Raw genomic sequence first — 23,195 nt, 5'->3', positions numbered from 1 at the left:
TAGGCAAGCTAAGTTAATGGCTAAACAGAAAATTATTGCCCAATTTATTTTGTGAATGGTTCTTTCATTTATTCTAACTTGTTTTTTTCTGTTTGTTTCATTCAGTATTTCTTCTGCTCTGTTACAGTTCACTTCAAGAGGTTGGTATTTTTTTTTATTTTTTTTTTTAGCACTGAGGACGGTTTAGCGGTGGTCCTTGCCAAAATATCTGCTTTCGTCTTTTCGCATCTTTGTGCCCACAGGCAAAAATCAGCCTTGTTTTCTTCGTTACTTTTTTTAAATAATATTTTCTCTTCTTTATTTATCAAACGTCATGAATAGCCAATGTGGTCGAGATAGCAAATTGTCCGTTTAGGTGTACAAGATTCAAATTGTCCTTTTAGGGGTACAAATTTGAAGGAGATTTCTCAGGGGATTGTTTGGCTTAAGTACGATTACTTGGATTACCCATTGTCTTACTACCAAAGCTCAGGCCTTAGCATTGGCGCCCATATGGGGGGGCGGGGGGGCGGGCTCTGGCCCCCCCCTGGATGAATGATATTGCCTTATTTTTATATTTTTGTTCTGAGATTTCTATTATATAGTATTAAAAATGCCAATTAGACAAAGTTTGCCCCCCCTGGAATTCAGCTTATGGGCGCCCATGGGCCTTAGTTACAAATTAGTAATATTGTCCTATTTATCAGTTATGTAATTATAATACAGCCTGGGCATAAAAATAATGTCATATTTGTCACTTGGTCCATTGTAAACTCACAGTAAAGTGCAGATGCATTTGTCCCAGATAGGGACACATTTTGAGGTGGTCAATCATTTCAAAATTCTATAACAAGCAATTTAGACGATAATTATCAGAAACTTTAGATAGGATATATCAAAGCCTGACATTTTAGGGGGCTCGTAATATATGAAACACTCAGTTATACAAAAACTATGAAAGAGTTCATTTTGGTGATTTTTTTTAAAATTTCATTTCGAAATAGTGAAAACTTGAGCCTTACGAGGTTTAGGTCAGACTTTAAACCGTTAGTTACTTAGGTAAAATAAGCATAAAAAGCAAGCGTGAGAAGTATTTCAAATAGCTCGTTTAAACAACAATCTAATTAGAGCATTGTTAATACTACTACTAACAAGTCACTACAGCTCCAAACCACCTGAAGCAAACGCAACTGGGTTTCGTTCCTCCTCCCTCCCAATCTATTCAAAGCTTCCTTCTTTACTTCCTCTCAGGAAGTTCCAATATACTTTAAATCCTTCTTTTTGGCCTCTCCTCCTCCTCCCCCCCCCATTCGAAGACGACCTACTTTTTTGTTGGCCATGAATGGTTGGCTAAAAAACGATCTTTGGCAATCTGTCAACCTTTATTCTTAAATCGTGTCCTAGCCATCTAAACCTGTCTTTCGTTATAGCCCTAGAGAGTGAAATAGAACCATACAGCTTGTTGGCGTATAATCAGTCCAACGAGTACCCCTTTGCAATTCTCTGGAAAACATCTAACAAATCTTCCTCGGCCTTCCGAAGCGCCCAGGTTTCCGCACCGTACTAGACAACTGTCATTAGTTTAGCTTCCAATATCCTAGTTTTTGTCCGCAGGTTTATGTTCGTATAACAGTCCTCAATTTCGAAAAAAATCACCCTGGGCCATGGCTATTTTACTTTTTCATGTTCACTTCATCCACTACCATTATTAACAATGCTACCCAATTAAGTATTCTATCCCTTTGACAGAATTCTAGAGTAATACTAAGGAAAACATAAAAGTATGTTTTACCTGGGAGGAAGAGGGCGGGGGGGGGGGGGGATTTCACTAATTTGCTTCCAAGATTACATGAATAGACTTTCTTAACAAGGGGAATAGACTAAAGTACAATCTAGCCTAGCATAATTACATCTGCCGTTCAAGGCCTTTGCACCAAACATTATCTTTGATCGGGGCATTTTCTTATCCCCCATCTATATATATTGGTCCGACTATAACAGTTTTGAAAATTTTTAAGGATAAAAAGAACATTGGTCTTGTAAATTAGCTATAGGTTTTAACGATAACAAGGCCGTATCCAGGGGGGGGGGGTTACCCGGTTTGAACCCCCCTCCCCCCGAAATTTTTGACCAAGTCTAAAATAAGTCGAAAATTAGTAAAACCTAGGTGAAAATCAGTATAATTAGTTGAAAACTGAGTCAAAAATTAGTAAAACTACCCCCGAAAAAGTCAAAAATTAGTACCCCCCCCCCCCCGAAAAAAATCCTGGATCCGCCCTTGAACGATAACCCTAAGCTTGATATACAATATCAGAGCCCATGACCCGCTCCTCCCAAATTTTTTCTATATTCTTAAACCCAAGAAAAAAAATTCGTAAGGCTTCAGCGGAAACCGCTTATCAAAAAAGTGCTCAGTTTTCAACCGCATCAGGAAGGAGTGTAATTGAACCAGCATAGGATTTCCGCTGGTTTGCATTCCTATTTCAAAACAAGTTTTAAAATCTATGTCTTCGGTCCCTGTTGCAGTATTTAGAGGGTAGCCTCATAACCCGTTCGTATATAGTAGTTAATAGCCATTCTTTATAATTAGCTTATTTCTTGTAAGCTTCGAAAACCTGAAGTTAGGTGAATAAATTAAACTGCAGGCGTTCTGTAACATTTCTTATTGCTCAACTTAAGCAATCCTTGAAATTTGATTTATTTTCAGGATAATTTAAGAAAACATTCGTGCAAACTTTTAGCAGATTTTTATTTTATGTAGAAGGGGATGAATCTGAGGTCGTTTCTAGGGGGAGGGTAGGGGGTTTGACCCCCTCCCCCTCCCACAAAATAATTTTCCAACTCACAAAAACGTAACAAAATGGATATAAGCAAATTTTTGATGCGTTTTTATAAAGTTTTTCTTGTACACCCCACCCCTCCCGAAAAAAAAGTTAAACTGTTCGATGATCAGAACTTAAAACTAAAAAGTAATTACCTTAAATGAGATTTTTGACTTCCGCCCTTTCAGCACAACCACAGAGAAACAGAGAACTGACTTGTAAATTGTCTTGTGACTCAAAATCTTTTTTTTCTTTTTCTTCCTTAAAATTTCACACAGGGGAACCCATCAAGTGCAATATCGTAAAATAATCTCTCTTTTTTAATATTTAGCCCTATCCTTAAAACTGGTCTTGCACTTGCGTTTTATTGGAAACAAGGAAAACTGTCAATATTTATTCTTATCCAAATAAAAAGAGATTAATCTAATCAAATTTTAAAAATGCTATATTTAGGTATGACAATCAAAAGAACGAATAGCTAGCAAAAACTGTCAGATTGACGTTAAAACAGAAAAGGGAAAAGTTAGCTTACAATATATAACAATCTTTCAAATTATTGTCTAATTACTTAATTTAAAAATAAAAAAGGTTTAACGATCCTACAGAGCCATTAATGACGCATATGAGGTAGAATCGACCTTTCAGATTCTGGGGCTTTCTTATGGAGCCAGGTACCAGACATGTTACCTAACCATGCGACAGCTGGGAGCGAGCTCTGGGCTCTGATTTGCCAAGAAGATTATCAATCCAGTGTGGCACGAGATGGTTGCTTAATTTACTTTCTATATGATTTCTATTTACCCAAACTAAACTTTCTATAATATAGAAAATTTTAATCTATTAACATGAGTAACTATAGAAAGGGGAAAATATCTATATGCACCCGCTTTTGACGTTACAGTGACAGTCTGGCTTCTCTAAAGCTCAATTGATAACCACCAATGGGGCTAATTTAGTTTTACCGATTTCAAAATGTTTAAGAGCAAAAAGTTATTAAAATAGCATGTAGTCTATTGCAAAGTTGCCGCCAAATTTGAGCCGACAGACAGCGCATTTCAACTTTTATGGTTAGTTCAAAGCTGACTTTAAGAACTATAAATAGTGGGCTATTAACAAACCTAAATATTCTTATTATTGTAGCCAATAATTTATGAGTATTATTGAACTGTTATTTTTATTTTTTTCTACTTTGTAATTTTTTTTTCCGCCTAGCCTTTTTGGCGTAACGTAAATGACCCATAAGCTAAGAACAACCACAGAAAATTTGTAATTTGTCAATATATAAAGAAAGTCTTCAGAAATATGGTTTATTTTCTTTTTATCAAATATCTTAGCAATTGCAACGTTTTCACAGTTGTCTCAAACATGAACACGATTTAAGAATAAACATTTGAGGACTTCGTTTTCTTCTCAGGGATATGGTATATTTGTAATTTTAGGCACATCGGTGAATAAGTTCTACCTCCAGATTTATTTTAACGTTGCCTTTTTGCTCTTCGTGTAATTTCTGGAATTTTTTTTCAAGAGAGGGGAGGGGGTTTCGTTCATTTATTTTTGTGTATTTATTTTATTTTACGTTTTTGAACTTTTGCACTGAGTACGACTGAGTCGAGGTCTTAGTTAACTTTTCAACCTCTTTTGTCCTTTATATGGCGTTTAGTACCGATAAATGATTATTTGCCGATTCAGTCCAATTATAAATAGTCCAAGTCCAATTACAATTAGTATAAGCAAAATACTTTGTGCAGGTCGATAGCAGTTTAACATGGGATTTCCGGAGTCCACTAAGGAATTCTAACTAGAGCTCCTAACCCCTCGCACCTGGGCAATGCGATCACCGATTTTTACCGGTCGGCTGGCAGGATTCTAACGACACACCCTCGCGCTTTAAATAGGTCCATAGAAAAATAGCATAGGATTTCCATGACACAGATAGGAAATGAGCAAAGGATTTCCATGACACCCTGGTTTTCATGACATTCTTAGTAAATTAGCATAGGATTTCAAGCGCGTGCCCTCCCTTTTCCAATATGATTCCAAGCACATGCCCTCCCTTTCCCCATAGGATTCCGAGCGCATGCACTGGTAGGATTCCGAGCGCATGCCCTGGCAGGATTCCGAGCGCATGCCCTTTCAAGATTCCGACAACATGCCCTGCAAGATTCCGAGCGCATGCCCTGTCTCCGTGACCAGATGACGCAATTGTTTCCAAGTATTTTTATATGATTCATGAGGTGAGGTCACTATAATACACAAGTAGCAATAATAGGGAATTCTAAGTGAAGCTCCTAGTCCCTCGCACCTGTGCATTGCGGTCCCTGTTTCTAGGTGTAATATACTTGACGCCATCTTATTTCGAATGGCGAGATTCACATGACACACCCCTCTGGACACCAATGACGTGACACAACTTACCTCGTTTTAAACGGTCAGGTGTAATACATATGACGCAATTTTATTTAACTTTGCGACAGGACCCGTGGGGAATCCCCGCTTGTAACTTAACGACAGCACACACCTTACACAATGACGGTTCAAATATCTTATGTAGGGACGGCACACATCTTACGCAATCATAGTTCACGCATCACTGTTAGATAATCAGTCTTCATTCAGAGTTCATGGTGTAAAAACCTGTTTTGGATTCAAACCTATTGCAAAGAATTATATCAATGCAGACGAAGAAATAGCCTTCTCCTAGATTATAAACAAACCTGCTTGGCAAGTTTATTTTCTATGAACTTAATTTACTATCATTCAGCGCTCGTCGCGTAAACATCACGTATGCTTGGCGGGGGCTTGTTTAAGTTATTGCTTTGAAGTGAAATTAAAATGAGATGAGTGATTTCGAGCTTGTGTATTCATCGCTGCCGAACTTTGTTCAGGACAATTTAAGTGGTGCTGACGAACCCGTTGTTTTACAGAAAGGAGTAGACTTTTTTAAAGATTTGGAAACTGTTAAGTCGGAGAAAGCGAAGCTATGGAGTTGTTTGAACAAAGATGATCACCCTGTCAGAAGGGGTTAAAATACAATTCACAGTCACCTGCAAGATATTGTAGACTTTATGAAGAAATGTGATACCGATGGAGAACAGATCCCATGTATTGTCATCAAAAGGCCAAAATAAGTTCCTGTGATCTCTGCAACAGGCTTTACGCAGGTTACAGCCAAGCTTACGAGCCTTCAGCAAACGATTTCGCTAGTTTCGGCCAAGACGGATTCGTACAATCGGAACTTTTCTCAATTGCCTGTGATTAGACATCCCTCTTACGTGTGATGCGCATGCTACAGTTTTGATCTCTGATCCCCCGCCTGAGCATGGTGACCCCTTAAAGCGAAAATCAGTAATAGACTCAACTTCTTGCCATCAGCTGGTGACCAGAGTGCGAGCGAATAAAAAGCGGTGGACGGTGAATTTTGAGAAATCTACAGCTGAGGTTTTTGTACATTAGCAAAGGAAGCTCTACCTGGTTCTAGTGTTGAAGTTTTATCTAAAAGAAACTCTGGTGTTATTCGAGAAAGTCCCGTCTGATTTTGACCTTGAAACGCTACGGGACCAGTTTGGTATACTCGGGTCTAGTCAATTTGGAAGAAGCAAATCGGTTAAGCTTGAATTTGCAGACGTGATTTTCAAAGGATCAATTCTGCGAATCAGTTTGAAGATTGGGTATGAAAATTTCCGTGTTTATGAGTTCAAGCAATTGCAAAAGTGTTGCTTCAAGTGTCGTTCTCCTGGACATTTGGAAAATGCATGTACTAGTAGCACTCCTAAGTGCGCTCGTGGTGCTGGGTCGCACTTATCTACGAACAGCGATCGTTATACCGAATCTCCGAAATATGCCAATTGTGGAGAATCACATCCTTCTTACAGCCTACGATGTCCTGTGATTAAAAAGATCACTGATAAGGTCTATTCTCAGAAATGAATCTGGATATAAGTATAGTCTCATTTAATATTTAAGTAACGAGAGGCAAGGACTTTCTTATTGATGATCTATATGTTAATTACGACGTTGTTTGTCTCCAAAAACATTTACTGACTGCCTTTAGCGAAAAATATTTTAAAGAAAAATATTTCTGGTGCGAGTCCTGTGGTTTTCCAATCAGATGACACTTTTTTTGTTGTGCGTCTGGGTAATATTGTATTAATTAATGTGTATCTGCCATATAACGATCGTTCCATTTGTTCACTTCAAAAGTTCTCGCTAATAATGGACTTAAAATTTTAACTCAAAAGATATCGTATCAAGGGTTGCATTTTGTTATTACTGATGATTTTAATACCGATCTGGTTTCTGATAATGTAAGGAACGTTCTGCTTCTCGATTCTCTCCCGGCTTATAAAATTGTTCGGAAATCACATAATTATGCGTATATTCACCATTCAGGTACTAAATCAGACATTGATCACGTTATTTGTTCTGCAGCTCTTATCTGCTCGCCAGTTACGGTTCATTTTGACGAGCAAGATCTTCCTCACCTTCGGCTGTCTTTTTGTTTATTAAAGCCTGTAGTTTGTTCTGGGAGTATATCTAAGAGTCGTGGTGTACATTTTAAATGGTTTTATAAGCCTGATTGAAATAATGCAAATTTGTATGTTTATCTTACAATATTGGTTTTACTTCTAAGTACGATTTATGTTTCGTATCAGCTTCTGCAGTGTAGCCAGAATTTTGTTTATGCTAAATATGAAATAGACCGATATTATCATTCTATCCTCTCCGCTATGAAAGAAGCTGAAAATTTTTTTATCCCAGTAAAGTGAATCCGAAAGAATACTCAAAAGCCCCTTTGGTCACTTGACCCGAACCTTAAGGCATGTAAAAATAAAGCTAAATTTTGGCTAGAAGTTTTTACAGAATGTGGTCAGCCTAGGTCTGGTAATGGGTTTCTTATTAAACAGAAAACTAAATTAGAATTCAAAAAGTATATAAAAAGTGTCCGAAACCGTGGGCTTGATATTTCATCTTCGCCTAAAGAATGGAGGAAAGTAATTAATTCAAGTAAAACAGACTATTCTGATGTTAGTAGTGATGCTATTCCACCAAATTCTCGTCATGCCCATTATTTGAAGATATTCTCCATTTTGAATTATTCTGTTCATAAAAAGTTTGGCGAAGCATTTTTTAAAATTGTCCCCTGGATTTTTAAGTCAGCGCTTTGTTCTACCTACATCGCCTTGTGAAGTTATGAATACTTTGAATCATTTTAAGTCGAAATCTATTGATGCTGATGGTATCTCTAAAAAGCAGGTAACTCCCAAATGTGCTGAACTTGTGTCACATCTTTCGCTATTGTTTCAAATGTGCTTGGTGTCTTCTGTCGTCCCAGAAAGCTTTTTGTGTGGCAGCGTAAATTCAATTTTAAAAAGAGGTAAACCGCCAACAGATTGCTCCTCTTACCGTCCAATTTCTGTTTCTTGCAATATTAGCAAGGTCTTCGAGTATATTCTTTTACCTAGTCTAACTCAAAATATTTCTTTCTTTGGTGAAAATCAACTTGGTTTCAGATCTGGTGTGGGGTGCCAACATGCTCATCGTGTCCTTTCTTCTATTCTACTTTCTAATTCTTCTAAGGGTAAAGGCGTTTATCTGTGTACACTTGATCTTTCAAAGGCTTTTGATTCTGTTGTTCATAGCAAGCTTTTCTTTTCTTTTGTTTCTTCTGGTGTTATTTTTCGGTTATTTACCTTCTACGGTTTCGATATTCTAATTCTTACCTCCGCCTGAAATCTTTTCCAGAAACAACTGTAAAGTGCTTCGAGACGTAAGGCAGGGAAGTGTTATATCACCAACCCTTTTCAAAATTTGTATTTCTACTGTTCTGGAAAAGATCTCGAGCACTTATTTTTCTGGTTCTACTGATATTTCTTACATTGCGTATGCTGATGACATTCTCTTCATTAGTCGTACTAAATCTGCTTTTTCTGCAATGGTTTCTTTAGTTTCTCAGGCTTTCGTAAATATTGGTCTATCCCTGAATCTTGACAAGTGTGGATTCTTAACTTATAATCTGTCTTCGTATACTCCTCTGGTACGTAATGAATTTTCTGTACTTTCCGTCTCTTCCTTTCGGTGGCTTGGTATTACTGTTTCCAATCCATAAACAGATTGTTGCTGATCATGGAAAATATAACAGAAGAGCTCTTGAGCACTTATTCTCGATTTTTCTGATCATTCTGTACTTTGTTTTTCGGGTGTACCTTCTGTTCTTAAGCTAAAGATTTGAAAAATATTAAAGTTACATATTTATAATTTTGCAAATTTGTTCTTTCTCTGCCGCCACAGGTTAAAAATCAGTATCTAGTTAAAAATTTCTATGTTACGGATGTAACTCAAAAGCTCGATGACCTATACAAAAAGCTTTCTGCAGATGTATTTTGTAAAATTGGCCCTGACCATGGTCTTTTACAGTTTTTTCTCAGTAGAAATTAATTGCTATTGTTTGTTGATGTACTTTTTTTTCTTTTGTATTATTAGGTTTATACTCCACTTGTACTACTTGTTCTCTTGTATATGTGGGCAATGAATTATTGAATTGAAATAATACTCTTTTGGGATTTTGTTTTTCGTTGAAACGTTCAAGGTATTTTTTCTTTTAACTTAATGACAGCGCACACTTTATGTAAGGTCAGCACACGTTGCGTAATCACGGCGCACATGTTGCGAAATGGCAGCGTGCACATCACTGTCACATAATGCTTCTTTGATATTTTATTTTTTGGTCAAAACGCACAACTCGTTTTTTTCTTTCTTTCTTTAAAAGCGTTTCTTCTTTTATCTTTAGTTTTGTGTCCTTCGCTGGGAATCTAAAGGTCAATTTCCTTCCAATCGAACATCGCCCCAAGCAACAGGACTTAACTGATATTCCCAGTATTCTGTATCCAGAACTACATTCTAAAAAAAACCTATTATGCGACACCTGACATTTCCAATTTTCCAAGCACACTAGAACGGCGTGTTCACTGCCAAACTTTGTCACGCACTCTCAGAATATATATTTCCAGAGACAATTCCTCTTAATGTTTTTGAGCAATAATATACAAAATTATGGAAACACCTAGGTATTAGGTGTTTCCATACTTAAATTGTGGAAACACCTAGGTATTAGAGACGCATCCTAAACAATAAATCTTAAAAACACAAACTTTGTAAATAAAAAAAAACTTAAAACAATATTAAAACTAAGAAAAAGCAGTTAAAAACAGGACAAACAAAATATAAAACGTGAAAAAGCTTATAAAGAATAAATTATAAGCAAAAAGATGCATTAAAGAAAAATACATCATAGCAACATTTTCAGACAGGCTAAGTTGATATTAGAGATAAATTTAAACCATATTGAGGTGTTTCTGAGGACTTTTTTTGAAAATTTATCGTTTCTTCGAGCTAAACTTGTGATTGTTTCACACCATTGTGACAATATACGACTTCTCTACCTCCCCTCAACCTCTTAGCAATCATTCCCGGGGCAATTTCGACTAAGCCCATGCTAGCACTTGAGGGTTTTAAAAGATTAGTTATCATATTTTAACATTTGTTTTATATCTTAAATGTCTTCTAGGGCTTATGGCCTGAGAGTTTTAAGATATTATTTTAATATTTATTTATATTTTTCGTGATTTCCCTCGGGTTTAGTAGATCTAAGGCTTATAAAATTCAAAGATGAGAGCGGGATGGCACTGCGACTCTCCTTTCACACACATCTAGGGACAATTTTGACTAAGGCCATGATAACACTTGTGGATTTTAAACAATTATTTACCATATTTTAACATTTGTTCCATATTTTTAATATTTTCTAGAGCTTAGGGGACCAATGTTTTGAGAGTTTTAAGATACTATTTTAATAATTTTCTTTATTTTTCCCGGGTTTAAAAGATCCAAGGCTTACAAAATTCTAAGATGAGAGTGGAATGGCACTGCGATACTATTTTCACATACATCTACGGGTCAATTTGATTAATGATATGCTAGTACTTGAGGATTTCAAACAATTATTTACAATATTTTAACATTTGTTCCATATTTTTAATATCTTCTAGGGCTTATGGCTCAAGGTCTGAGATTTTTTAATGATTTTACTTTAATATTTTTTTTATTTTTCATTATTTTCCTCGGGGATTAATAGATCCAAGGCTTACAAAATTCAACCTGAAGATCAGAGTGGCAATGCGATACGTTTTTCATACATATCGGAGGGAAATTTTGACTAAGGATATGCTAGCACTTGATGATTTTAAACAATTACCACATTTTAGGAGTTGGACTCGACATATTGAAAGCGTCAGGAATTAGAATTGAAATCAGCTATAAATTACAAATTTAGTTAAAAGAACCTTTAAAACAGGACTCTGAAGTTAGAGTTTTAAAGCTGCCATCCTTCCCCACTCAGCAGTCATTTCCAGAGGACAAGGGTGATATTAAATACCGATGTTTAGGCACTATTGAGGTATGTTCGAGAGCTATTAACGAAAATGCATAGTTTCTTTGAGCCAAGACTATGAATATTTCACACCTTGGTGACAATATATGGCTGCCCCCACCTCCCCAAAAATCATTTTCAGAGTGTAAGGTTGATATTAGATGCAAATTCTTAGGCGTTATTGAGGTATTTCCGAGAGTCCTTTACGAAAATACAGCACTTACTCCTGTGCAAGATAGATTTTCAGCCCCCTCCACCTCCATGGTAAAAATTCTTTAACGCCTGAACTTTAACTTTTAAGCTGTAGAACATGATACTCCAAGAGATTCACACCACAATGACATTATTTGACTCCCCCTGACATTACATCATCACCTCCGAGACCTTTTTTAGACGTTTCTTGTTAAGATATATGCTTCAATCCGATGATTCAAGTTTTTGCAAGCCAAGCTTAGCATAATAACCTCCAAAATACTACACACCACTGTGACATTACACACCTCCCCTCCATCATCAACGTGTCACAACCTCTCATCACCTCCCTAGGACATTTTCAGCCTTTTCCCAAAGAAAAACAAGCTCATGAATTTAAATTAAACACTGTTTTTACTTGAACAGGAGACCTTGGCATTTCATTGCTAAAGTGTGATACTCCAAAGAATTCACGCCACAATACCATACTATTAATGTTCTCTAGCACCCTCTGACACCCTCTGGCACCCTCTGACATCCTCCTCCCAGATATTTTGCAGAAATTTCTTGTAAAAAATTATACTTGAACCCATTAATTCATGTTTTCAAAAGCCATGCTTATTTTAATAACCTCAAAAACACTCCACACCACCGTGGTATTATAATTCTCCCCCTCCATCATCCACGTGGCACAACCAATCTTCACCCCCCTAAGGAATTTTCAAGCTTTTCCCACGAAAAAAAGTTAATGAATCTAAATTAAACACTGTATTTACTTGAACAGTGGAACTCGCCATTTCATTGCTAGAATATGATACTTGGATGAATTTACGCCACAATGCCACATTGTTACTTCTTTTTGGCATCCTCTGACTCAAAGATAACAAATTTATCCTAGAAGTAACAATTTTCTGTTAATGCTAACAAGTTTTCCACTAGAAGTAGCAAGTTTTTCTTAACACTAGCATTTTTTTCTTAGAAGTATAAAGTTTTTTCCTTGATACTAACAAAGAAATAACAACTTTTTCCCTAACACTAACAAAGTTTTACTTGATACTATCAAATTGTTTTCTTGGAAGTAATATTTTTTTCTTAATTGTAAGAATATTTTTTAGTAGCAGCAAGTTTTCCATCAAAGATAACAAATTGCTCTTTGAATTAACAATTTTCTGTATGCGCTAAAAAGTTTTCTGTTAGAACTAGCAATTTTTACTTAACACTAACAAAGTTTTCTTAGAAGTAACAGCTTCTTTCCTTAATACTAACAAATTTTTACTTAATACTATCAAATATCTCTTGGAAGTAACAAGTTTCTTCTTAATAGTAACAATTTTTCTTCTAATAACAGTGAGTTTTCCGTCAAAGATAATAAATTTTTCTTAGAAACGACAATTTTCAATTCATTCTAATAAGTTTTCTGTTAGAAGTAGCAGTTTTTCTCAACACTAACTAATTCTTCTGTAGAAGTAACAACTTTTTCCTTGATACTAAGAAAGTTTTACTTAAAGTTTTGTCTTGGAAGTAACAGGTTTTTTCTTAATAGTAAGAAATTTTCTCCAATAGTAGTAAGTTTTCCATCAAAGATAACAAATCTCTCTATGAAGTAGCAATTTTCTGTTTACACTAACAAGTTTTCTTTTAGAAGTAGCAAGTTTTTCTTAACACTAACAATTTTTTTCTTAGAAATAACAAGTTTTTCCTTCATCCTAACAAACATTTACTTGACAGTAACAAATTGTTTATTAGAAGTAACAAACTCTTCCTTCGAAGATAACAAATAACAAATTTCACTTTTCTGTAATAACAAAGTAACAGTTTTCTGTTTAGGCTGACAAGTTTTTCTGTTAGAAGTAGCAAGTTTTTCTTAACACTAGCATATTTTTTCTTAGAAGTAACAACTTTTTTTCCTTCATACTAACAAAGTTTTACTTAGCAATAACAAATTTCTTCTTAGAAGTAACAACCTTTTCCTTAATACTGACAATTTTTTCTTAGAAGTAACAGCTTTGTCCTTTAATACTAACAAAGTTTTTCGTAATACTATCAAATTGGAATTAATAGATTTTTCTTAAAAGTAAGAACAATTTTTCTAATAGAAGAAAGTTTTCCGTCAAAGATAACAAATTTCTCTTGGAAGTAACAATTTTCTGTTTACACTAGCAAGTTTTCTGTTTGAAGTAGCAAATTTTTCTTAACTCTAACAAGTTTTACTTAATAGTACCAATTTTTTTCTTACAAGTAAAAAATTTTTCCTTAATACAAACAATGTTTTACTTAATACTATCAAATTTCTCTTGGAAGTGATAGGTTTTTCTTAATAGTAACAAATGTTTTCTAATAGCGGCATTTTTTTCGTCAAAGATAAAAAAATTCTCTTAGAAGTAAACATAATTTCTTTATGCTAAAAAATTTTCTACTAGAAGTAGCAAGTTTTTCTTAACACTAACATTTTTTTCTTAGAAGTATAAAGTTTTTTTGCTTGACACTAACAAAGTTTTACTTAATACTGACAAATTTTTTCTTAGAAGTAACAACTTTTTCCTTAACACTAACAAAGTTTTACTTGATACCATCAAATTGTTTTCTTGGAAGTAAAAATTTTTCTTAATTATAAGTTTTTTTTCAGCAGCATTAAGTTTTCCATCAAAGATAACAAATTTCTCTTAGAATTAACAATTTTCTGTTACGCTAAAAAACTTCTGTTAGAACTAGCAAGTTTTACTTAACACTAACAATTTTTTTCTTAGAAGTAACAACTTCTTTTCTTAATACTAACACAGTTTTACTTAATACCATCAAATTTCTATTGAAAGTAACAGGTTTTTTTTTAATAGTAGCAAATTTTTTCTAATACCAGCGAGTTTTCTGTCAAAGATAACAAATTCCTCTTAGAAGTAACAAATTTCTGTTAATGTTAATAAGTTTTCTGTTAGAAGTAGCAAGTTTTTCTTAACACTTACTAATTTTTCCTTAGAAGTAACAACTTTTTCCTTGATACTAATAAAGTTTTACTTAAAGTTTTCTTTTGGAAGTAACAGGTTTTTTCTTAATAGTAAGAAATTTTTTCCAATAGTAGCAAGTTTTCCGTCAAAGATAACAAATTTTTCTTTGAAGCAACAATTTTCTGTGTACTCTAACAAGTTTCTATTAGAAGTAGTAAGTTTTTATTAACACCAACAAATTTGTTCTTAGAAGTAAAAAATATTTTCCTTAATACTAACAAAGTTTTACTTAATAGTAACAAATTGTTTCTTAGAAGTAACAACCTTTTTCTTCGAACATAAAAAATAAAAATTTCACTTAGAAGTAACAATTTTCTGTTCAGGCTAACAAGTTTTTCAGTTAGAAGTAGCAAGTTTTTCTTAACACTAACATATTTTTTCTTATAAGTAACACTTTTTTTTCCTTAATACTACCAAAGTTTTGCTTAATAATAACACATTTCTTCTTAGAAGAAACAACCTTTTCCTTAATACTAACAAATTTTTCTTAGAAGCAACAGCATACTAACAAAGTTTTACTTAAGACAATCCAATTTCTCTTGAAAGTAACAGCCTTTTCTTAATAGTAAGAAATCTTTTTTAATAGCATAAAGTTTTCCGTCAAAGATAACAAATTTCTCTTAGAACTAACAATTTTCTGTTTGTGATAGCAAGTTTTCTGTTTGAAGTAGTAAGTTTTTCTTAACACTAAAAAGTCTTACTTAACACTAACAATGTTTTTCTTAGAAGTAACAACTTCTTTCCTTAATACTAACAAAGTTTTACTTAATGCTAGCGATCTTTTTTTTATAAGTAACAACTTTTTCATTAATACTAACAAAGCTTTATTCAAGTCCATAGGAAATGTGGTCTATAAGATAAATAAGAATTGTAGGGTATGTCACAAGTTTCGAAACAAGATAAATAGAACACAATGAGGAATTCCGTCATAATTGGTATGACGTAAAATAAGGTAAGAGTATTAAATATACGTAAATTGGTAGGGAATACAAAGATAGAGCCATAGGTTAGTCTTATAGAGTAAAGAGTGATAGTAAAGAATTAGTGAATCGTTTGGAAAAGTGGTATTAATATTTGGGCTACAAGAGAATGTTACAAAGAAAAATATTTGGTATGTTATAATCAAATCATGAAAATTAAGTTGGATAATCTTAGAGATTTGGAGAGCTTTTGAAAAATTAGAGTGTGATGTGAAATTTGGTATAAAGAAGTTAAGTTTTTGCAGAGAATTTATAACTTTCTTGGATTTCTGTTTCTTCCCATGGAATCAGCCCACTAGCAAATAAGCTTGATAGCATACTTACGATATTCAAATCAAATTTTTCTTAAATATTTTCAATTCAATAACTTTAATTTAAAATTTGAGTACCAAAAAGAAATATATTTGACACCCTTATACTTCATAACTATACAAAATTAAATTTTTTCAAAGTGACAGCTAGATAAATACAATCACTCTTGGAAAAATAAATAAATGACAATAAAAAAAACCTATCCGTTCAGGGGGGAAATACAAGGATTCCCAGCATTCCGTTCAGGGGAAACGTTTCTGATAATAGTGGCTTCATATATACGCTCATGGGTAATCTGGCAATGCAAGCAAAATTTGGCGGCACTTTTTTTTACCGAAATTACCCCTTATTAAGTTGTTTTAATTGTGTTTTCTATAATCATACGAACGTTCTTGTGTACTGATAACTGCACGAATTTCTAGTAAACAAATACATTTATAGGATCACCATAAGAAGCTGATTTTTTATTGAATGTAATCAATAGTTAGGCTTCTGCACTTTCACTTTAGGGTCAAAATCTATTGGAAGGCAGTCAACAATCGGGCAACACACATTATCCCATGATTTTTCCATATTCTGCCTTTATTCTTTTGGTTTCCTTATAATTACTTTATAGTCCCAAATTTCCAGGGGGGTCGTGGCCCCCTGTCCCTCTCTGCCAGCGTCCATGATATATATGGATTTCTGAAGTATTAAAAGTAGTTCCTCTTGTGCAATACTTCTGTAAAGCTCTTTTCTTGTCTTTGTTTTCAAACCGTGTTTGTAGAATTTGTAGAATAATGAATAGTTTATATTGAAGACACTCTTCTTCTATTTCCTCCCACGTGAACCCTTAGCTCTGAAAGATTCGGCTACACGCTTACGAGTACACGCATATTAATATTAGATGAATATTGCTGTAAACCGAAGCATCACCAAAAAGGAACAGTAAAAAGATTTACATAGGTTTCCCATTTTCTTCGAGTCATACATTGAAGAGAACAAAATCGCTCAAAATCAACACATAGGTGTCATTGGAAGGTAAGTACCAAACTTTTGGAAAATCACAACAACTGGTTGAAAACAGCCGAAGTTTTATGATTTGACAGATCATATTCATGAAAATATTATTAATCACACTAATGAGCGGCAATATATCTTTTTAATACTTTCAATATCCTCTAGTCATCATGTCAAATAGTATTTAAAACAAGACAAAATAAATAAGCAGCAATTTCTAGTCACTAGAAACCAAAGAATGCAAAAAAGCAAATATATAAACTATTGTGCCAATCTATCAAGACTATAATAGCAATATGAGCATAATACTTTCTACGGGAGAGATAGCAGATTAACGTGGGATTTCTTTGAGTCTTTTAGGGAATTCTAAGTGGAACTACTAATCCCTCGCATCTGGGTAATGCGATCAGCTGTTGCTACTGGTCGGCTTGCAGGATTGCCACGAATAACCCTCGCACTTTAAATATGTCCATTGGAAATGCCATAAGATTTTAAAGTCACAGATAGTAAAATAGCATAGGATTCCTGTGACACAGAGAGGAAAATAGCGCAGGACTTCAGTGACATCTCTAGGAAACTAGTATAGGATTTCCATAGCACCCTGGTTTCCCTCACATCCATAGAAATTTAGCACAAGATTTCAACTGCTTGCCCTCCCTTTTCCCATAGGATTCCGAGCTCATGCCCTCCCTTTTCCCATAGGATTATGAATGCATACCCTGGCAAGATTCCGAGCGCATGTCCTGGCTAGATTCCGACAACAGGCCCTGGCAAGATTCCTAGCGCACGCTCTGTCTCTGTGACCAGATGACGCCATTGTGGCTCAGTATATTTTATATGATTAATTGGAGTGTGTTCGCTATAATACACATGCAGCAATAATAGGGATTTCTAAGTGGATCTTCTAGTCCCTCGCACCTGAGCAATACCGTCCCTGTTTCCTGGTGTGATATGCTTGACGCATTCTTATTTCAGATGGCGAGATTCCGACGACAGACCACTCTGGACTCCAATGACGTCACACGACTTACCCCATTTTAAAGGGCCAGGTGTAATATGGATGACGCAATTTTATATAACATTGCGACAGGACCCGTGGAGAATCCCCGCTTGTAACTTAAAAACAGCACAAACCTTACGCAATGAAGGTTCACATATCTTATTTAAGGACGGCGCACATCTTATGTAATGACTTTGCACACATCACTATCACATAATACTCTTTTGGGATTTTCATTTTTCTCCGTAACTTTCAAAGCGTTTTCTCTTTCTTTTAACTTAATGACGGCGTACACTTTATGTAAGGTCAGCTCACTTTTCGTAATGATGGCGCACATGTTGTGTAATGCCATCGCACTGTCACATAATACTTCTTTGACATTTTATTTTTTGCCGAAACGTACAACGCGTTTTTTTTCTTTCTTTTAAAGCCTTCATTCTTTTTTCTTTAATTTTTTGGCCTCGCTGGGACTCCAAAGATCAATTTTCCTTCCATTGGAACAACAACCCAAGCAACAGGACTAAACTGCTATTCCCAGTATTCTTTATCAAAAACTGCATTCTAAAAATAACCTATTTTGCGACACCTGAGATTTCCCATTTATCGCACAAGCTAGAACGGCGTGTTTACTGCCAAAATTTTGGACGCACTCGGAGAATATGTATTTCCAGAAAAAATTGCTCTTAGTGTATTTTTAGTAATAAAACACGAAAGGCATGCTCAAAATTATTTAAACCCCTAGGTAGTAGAGACGCATCCTAAACAAGAAATCTTAAAAACACAGATTTTGTAAATAAAAACAAATTTACACTAAGATGTTATAACTATAACAATGTTAAAACTAAGAAAATGCAGTGAAAAAACACTACAAACAAAAAAACGTGAAAAAGCTTATAAAGCATAAAATATAAGAAAAAACATGCATTAAAGAAAAATAAATCCTAGCAATCATTTTTCAGACGGGCAAGATTGATATTAGAGTTAAATTTAAACCACTTTGAAGTGTTTTTGAGGGCTTTTAATGAAAATATCTCCTTTCTTCGAGCTAATTTACGAATATTTCACAACAATTTGGCAATATACGACTTCCCCTTCCCCCCTCTCCCTCCTAGCAATAATTTCCGGGGGCAATTTTGACTAAGGACATGCTAGCACTTGATGATTTTAAACAGTTATTTACCATGTTTTAACATTTGTTTCCTATTTTCAATATTTTCTAGGGCTTATAGCCCGAGGTATTATTAAATAATTTCTGACACCACACTGGCTAATCATGATAAAACATAAAATCGCGAAGAAAGGAAAAAAACAGGATAATTAACAGCCAGTGAAAAAATTGAAAAACTATGCAAATATTTCGGTCAAGACCTCCGCTTGACCGTCCTCAGTACAGATAAAAACTGATAAAATATAAAAACTAAAACTTAAAATAAAAACACCAAACTAAAATTGGACGACCCTTTTCAGTAACGGTGAAAGGGTAACTGAATAAAAAACACAAGTCTAAATGGCATTTCGTAATTTCATTTTACGTAAAGCACTCTCAAAGGCTAACCGCTCTCAGGTTAGGTTATAATCGGAGAATTTATTTGATTGCACAATATAATTTTGTGGATGTATGTAAAAACGATAAGTATTAATAATTTCATCGTAAATGGGACTTAGAAAAGTTTCTCCAGTGTTTCTATTGAGAGCTACCTTTCGGTGAATGTGCTTTTTTATCTCAACTGCCACTCTGAAAACTTGCATGAGAACTTTAACAGGGGCAACAATGGAGGTTTCGTCAAACAAAATGAAATGGTGTGGACTCTCATACACATGTTGCGCCAAGGCAGAATCAAAAACCTAAGGCCTTTGGCGTAACCTCATGGCCTTGTCGATTGAGGACTTATCTCTCAATATAAACTTGATGTCGCCTTTAAGAATTCAAATACTATACAGAAATTTTTCAACAACGGCAAAGATAAAACCAGCCCCATTCTAGATAGTGGTGTTTATAGAATTCTTGTTCTTGTGGCTGTATTTATGTTGGTAGAACCCAACAGCAATTGGGGGAGAGGTTATCTGAACATAGGTCCTCAATCGACAAGGCCATGAGGTTACGCCAAAGGTGTGAGGTTTTTGATTCCGCCTTGGCGCAACATATGTATGAGAGTCCACACCATTTCATTTTGTTTGACGAAACCTCCATTGTTGCCCCCGTTAAAGGTCTCACGCAATTTTTAAGAGAGGCAGTTGAAACAAAAAAGCACATTCACCAAAAGGTAGCTCTCAATAGAGACACTGGAATAACTGTTCTAAGTCCCATTTATGATGAAATTATTAATTTTGATCGTTTTTACATACATCCACAAAATTATATTGTGCAATCAAATAGAATCTCCGATAATAATCAAACTGGAAAGCGATTAGCCTTTAAGAATGCTTTACGTAAAATAAAATTGTGAAATGCCATTTAGACATTTTTCAGTTACCCTTTCACCGTTACTCTGAAAGGGTCGTCAAATTTTAGTTTTGTGTTTTTATTTTAAGGTTTTGTTTAGTTTATATTTTATCAGTTTTATTCTGCACTGAGGACGGTCAAGCGGAGGTCTTGACCGAAATATTTGCATAATTTTTCTTTTTTTTTACTGGCTGTTAATTGTCCTCGTTTTTTTTCCTTTCTCCGCGATTTTATGTTTTATCGAGGTATTATTTTAATATTTATTATTATTATTATTTTTCTAGGGTTTAATATATCCAAAGCTTACAAAATTCCAACATGAGAGCAGAATGGCACTGAAACACTGTTTTCACACACATTATGGGTTCATTTTGACTAAGGATATGCTAGCTCTTGAGGATTTTAAACAATTATTTAGCATATTTTAGGAGTTGAAATTGGAATATTGAAAGCGCCAGGAATTAGAGTTGAAATCGGTTATAAATTACAAATCTAGTTAAAAGAACCTTTAAAACAGGACTTTGAAGTTGGAGCTTTACGGCTGCCCCTCCCCCTTAAAAATCATTGCCAGAGGGCAAGGTTAATATTAGATGCAAAGTTTTAGGCACTATTGAGGTATTTCCGAGAGCTATTAATGAAAGTGCCTCGTATCTTTCAGCCAAGACTATGAATATTTCACGATATCGTGACAATATACGGCTGCTCCAACCTCCCTAGTAATAATTTCCATACGGCAGGTTTGACATTAGATGTAAATTTTTAGGCATAATTGAAGTATTTACGAGAGCCCTGACAACAAAAATACAGCGGTTCTTTGAATGCAAGTTAAATTTGCACCCCCCACCCACCCACGTCCAAGGTAAAAATTCTTTAAAACCTCCACCTTAACTTTCAAGCTGTAAAACATGATACTCCAAGCAATTCAGACCACAGCAACAATATTTGACGGCCCACCTGACATCACATCATCACCTCCAAGACATTTTTTGGACATTTCTTGTTAAAAATTATGCTTCAATCAGGTGATTCAAGTTTTTGCAAGCCAAGCTTAGCGCAATAACCTCCAAAACACTACATATTGCTGTGGCAATACTCACCTCCCCCTCCATAATCCACGTGGTACCACCCTTCATCACCCCCTAAGATATTTTCAAGCTTTTCCCGCGGAAGATAAGCTCAAGCATCTAAATTATACACTGTTTTTACTTGAACAGCGGAAATCGGCATTTCATTGCTAGAGTGTGATACTCCAAGCAATTCAGACCACAATGTCATACTATTACTGCTCTCTGGAACCCTCTGACATCGCTCCATCACCCCCAAGACATTTTTCAGACATTTCTTGTTAAAAATTGTACTTCAACCCATTGACTCAAATTTTCAAAAGCCAACCCAAGCCAAAAAATTAACAATAAATTTTTCCTTGGAAGTAACAAGTTTTTTCCCTTAACACTAACATAGTTTTACTTAATTCTAACAATTTTTTCTTAGAAGTAACAACTTTGTCCTTAATACTAAAAAAGTTTTACTAAATAATATCATTTTTTTGGAAGTAAAAGGTTTTTCTTAATATTAAAAAATTTTTCCTAATAGAAGTAAGTTTTCCGTCAAAGATAACAAATTTCTCTTAGAAGCAGAAGTTTTCAGTTTACGCTAACAAGTTTTCTGCTAGAAGTAGCAGATTTTTCTTAATACCAAAAATTTTTGTTTCTTAGAAGTGACAACTTTTTCTTTAATACTAAGAAAGTTTTACTTAATACTAACAATTTTTCTTACAAGTAACAGCTTTTTCCTTAATACTAAGAAAGTTTTACTTAATACTATCAAATTTCTCTTGAAAGTAATAGGTTGTTTCTTAGTAGTAAGAATTTTTTAATACCGGCAAGTTTTCTGTCAAAGATAACAAATGTCTCTTAGAAGTAAGAATTTTCTGTTTTAGCTAGCAAGTTTTCTTTTAGAAAAATTGTTAACTACATTAAGTTAACTACGTTTAAGTTAGGTTCATTTACCTTAGGTTAGCATGAGTCGTCATACTAACCTTAATTAAATGAACCTAGCTTAAACGTTTTTAATTTCACGAAGCTAACAAGTTTTCTAACAGAAAAATTGTTAGCTTAAACAGAAAATTGTTACTTCTAAGAGAAATTTGTTATCTTTGACGTAAAAATTGCCACTATTAGACCTGTTACTTCCAAGAGAAATTAGTTAGTATTTAACGTTTAACAACTTTATATACTTCTTTAAAATTATTATACTCATTCTTCAAAATATGTCATTTTTGTATTAACTCTTGACCCCTTTACAAAGGAATGTAAGCTATCCTTTCTGAATATTTTTCTGGAAAGGAAGGTATCGCTTTTCCAGTTCGTCGAAGCTTATAATATTTTTGAAAAATCTTTGTCCTCAAAAATTTAATACTGATATTCTCACTCACAAATACAATAAACCACGACCTTCATTACAAATATGCAAACTTTGTTTACACGCTTAATTTTAGCTTATCTAAAGGGTTTTACAACTTTCATTAGAAATTTTACAATTATACGGGGATCCTATTTTATGCAATTAAAGTTTTGTTGAACACAATAAAAAGGTGAAAAGTTTACAATAAATTTAAATTTTAAAATGAAAATAACACTTCTAACAGGTTTCCCATGTCACGGCGCAAACAAAGCGTGACTTACCTGATCACTTTTCTTGGGATGACTGTATAGAACAACATAACGAACAGCAACAGCAACGAGAAGAAACAGCGTCAAATGACAAAATCCTTGGTGAAGAATTGAAAATAAAATTTTATCTTCACTAAAAAAAGTTACTTAAGCCTAAATGGCTTTTGGAAGAAATTGGCTTCGCCGATAGAGGAAATGTCTCTTCGCCATAAATAAACAGGCTAATTTTCATGCACTGAAGACTATAAAATGAACGCGAATTTACGCAGCTAGTATCTTCACAGATGATGCGGTGTAATATGTGCAGGTGCAAAACTAACCATATTTTAAGTCCAACTGAAGCTGCTAAAGATAAAGCTCAGGTACAGT

At 34.5% G+C, this 23,195-nt stretch overlaps 1 long non-coding RNA gene across 1 annotated transcript in view; it reads right to left on the bottom strand.

The window, feature by feature from the left end:
• The window catches only part of LOC148946411 (uncharacterized), a 63,864-nt gene extending 40,941 nt beyond the window's left edge, over positions 1-22,923 (bottom strand). The window contains exons 1-2 of the long non-coding RNA XR_016142598.1: positions 22,839-22,923; positions 12,195-12,312 (exon numbers count right to left, since the gene is read on the bottom strand). This is a non-coding gene — a long non-coding RNA (uncharacterized LOC148946411). The remainder of the gene's footprint in view (positions 1-12,194; positions 12,313-22,838) is intronic.
• Between the last annotated feature and the right edge of the window lie 272 nt (positions 22,924-23,195).

The sequence above is a fragment of the Artemia sp. Qi Xiang Cuo genome, chromosome 12 (genome assembly GCF_049724085.1).
Source record: "Artemia sp. Qi Xiang Cuo chromosome 12, ASM4972408v1, whole genome shotgun sequence".
NCBI lineage: Eukaryota > Metazoa > Arthropoda > Branchiopoda > Anostraca > Artemiidae > Artemia > Artemia sp. Qi Xiang Cuo.
The sequence above is the reverse complement of the archived record's forward strand: the minus strand, read 5'-3'. Positions and strand labels throughout refer to the sequence as shown.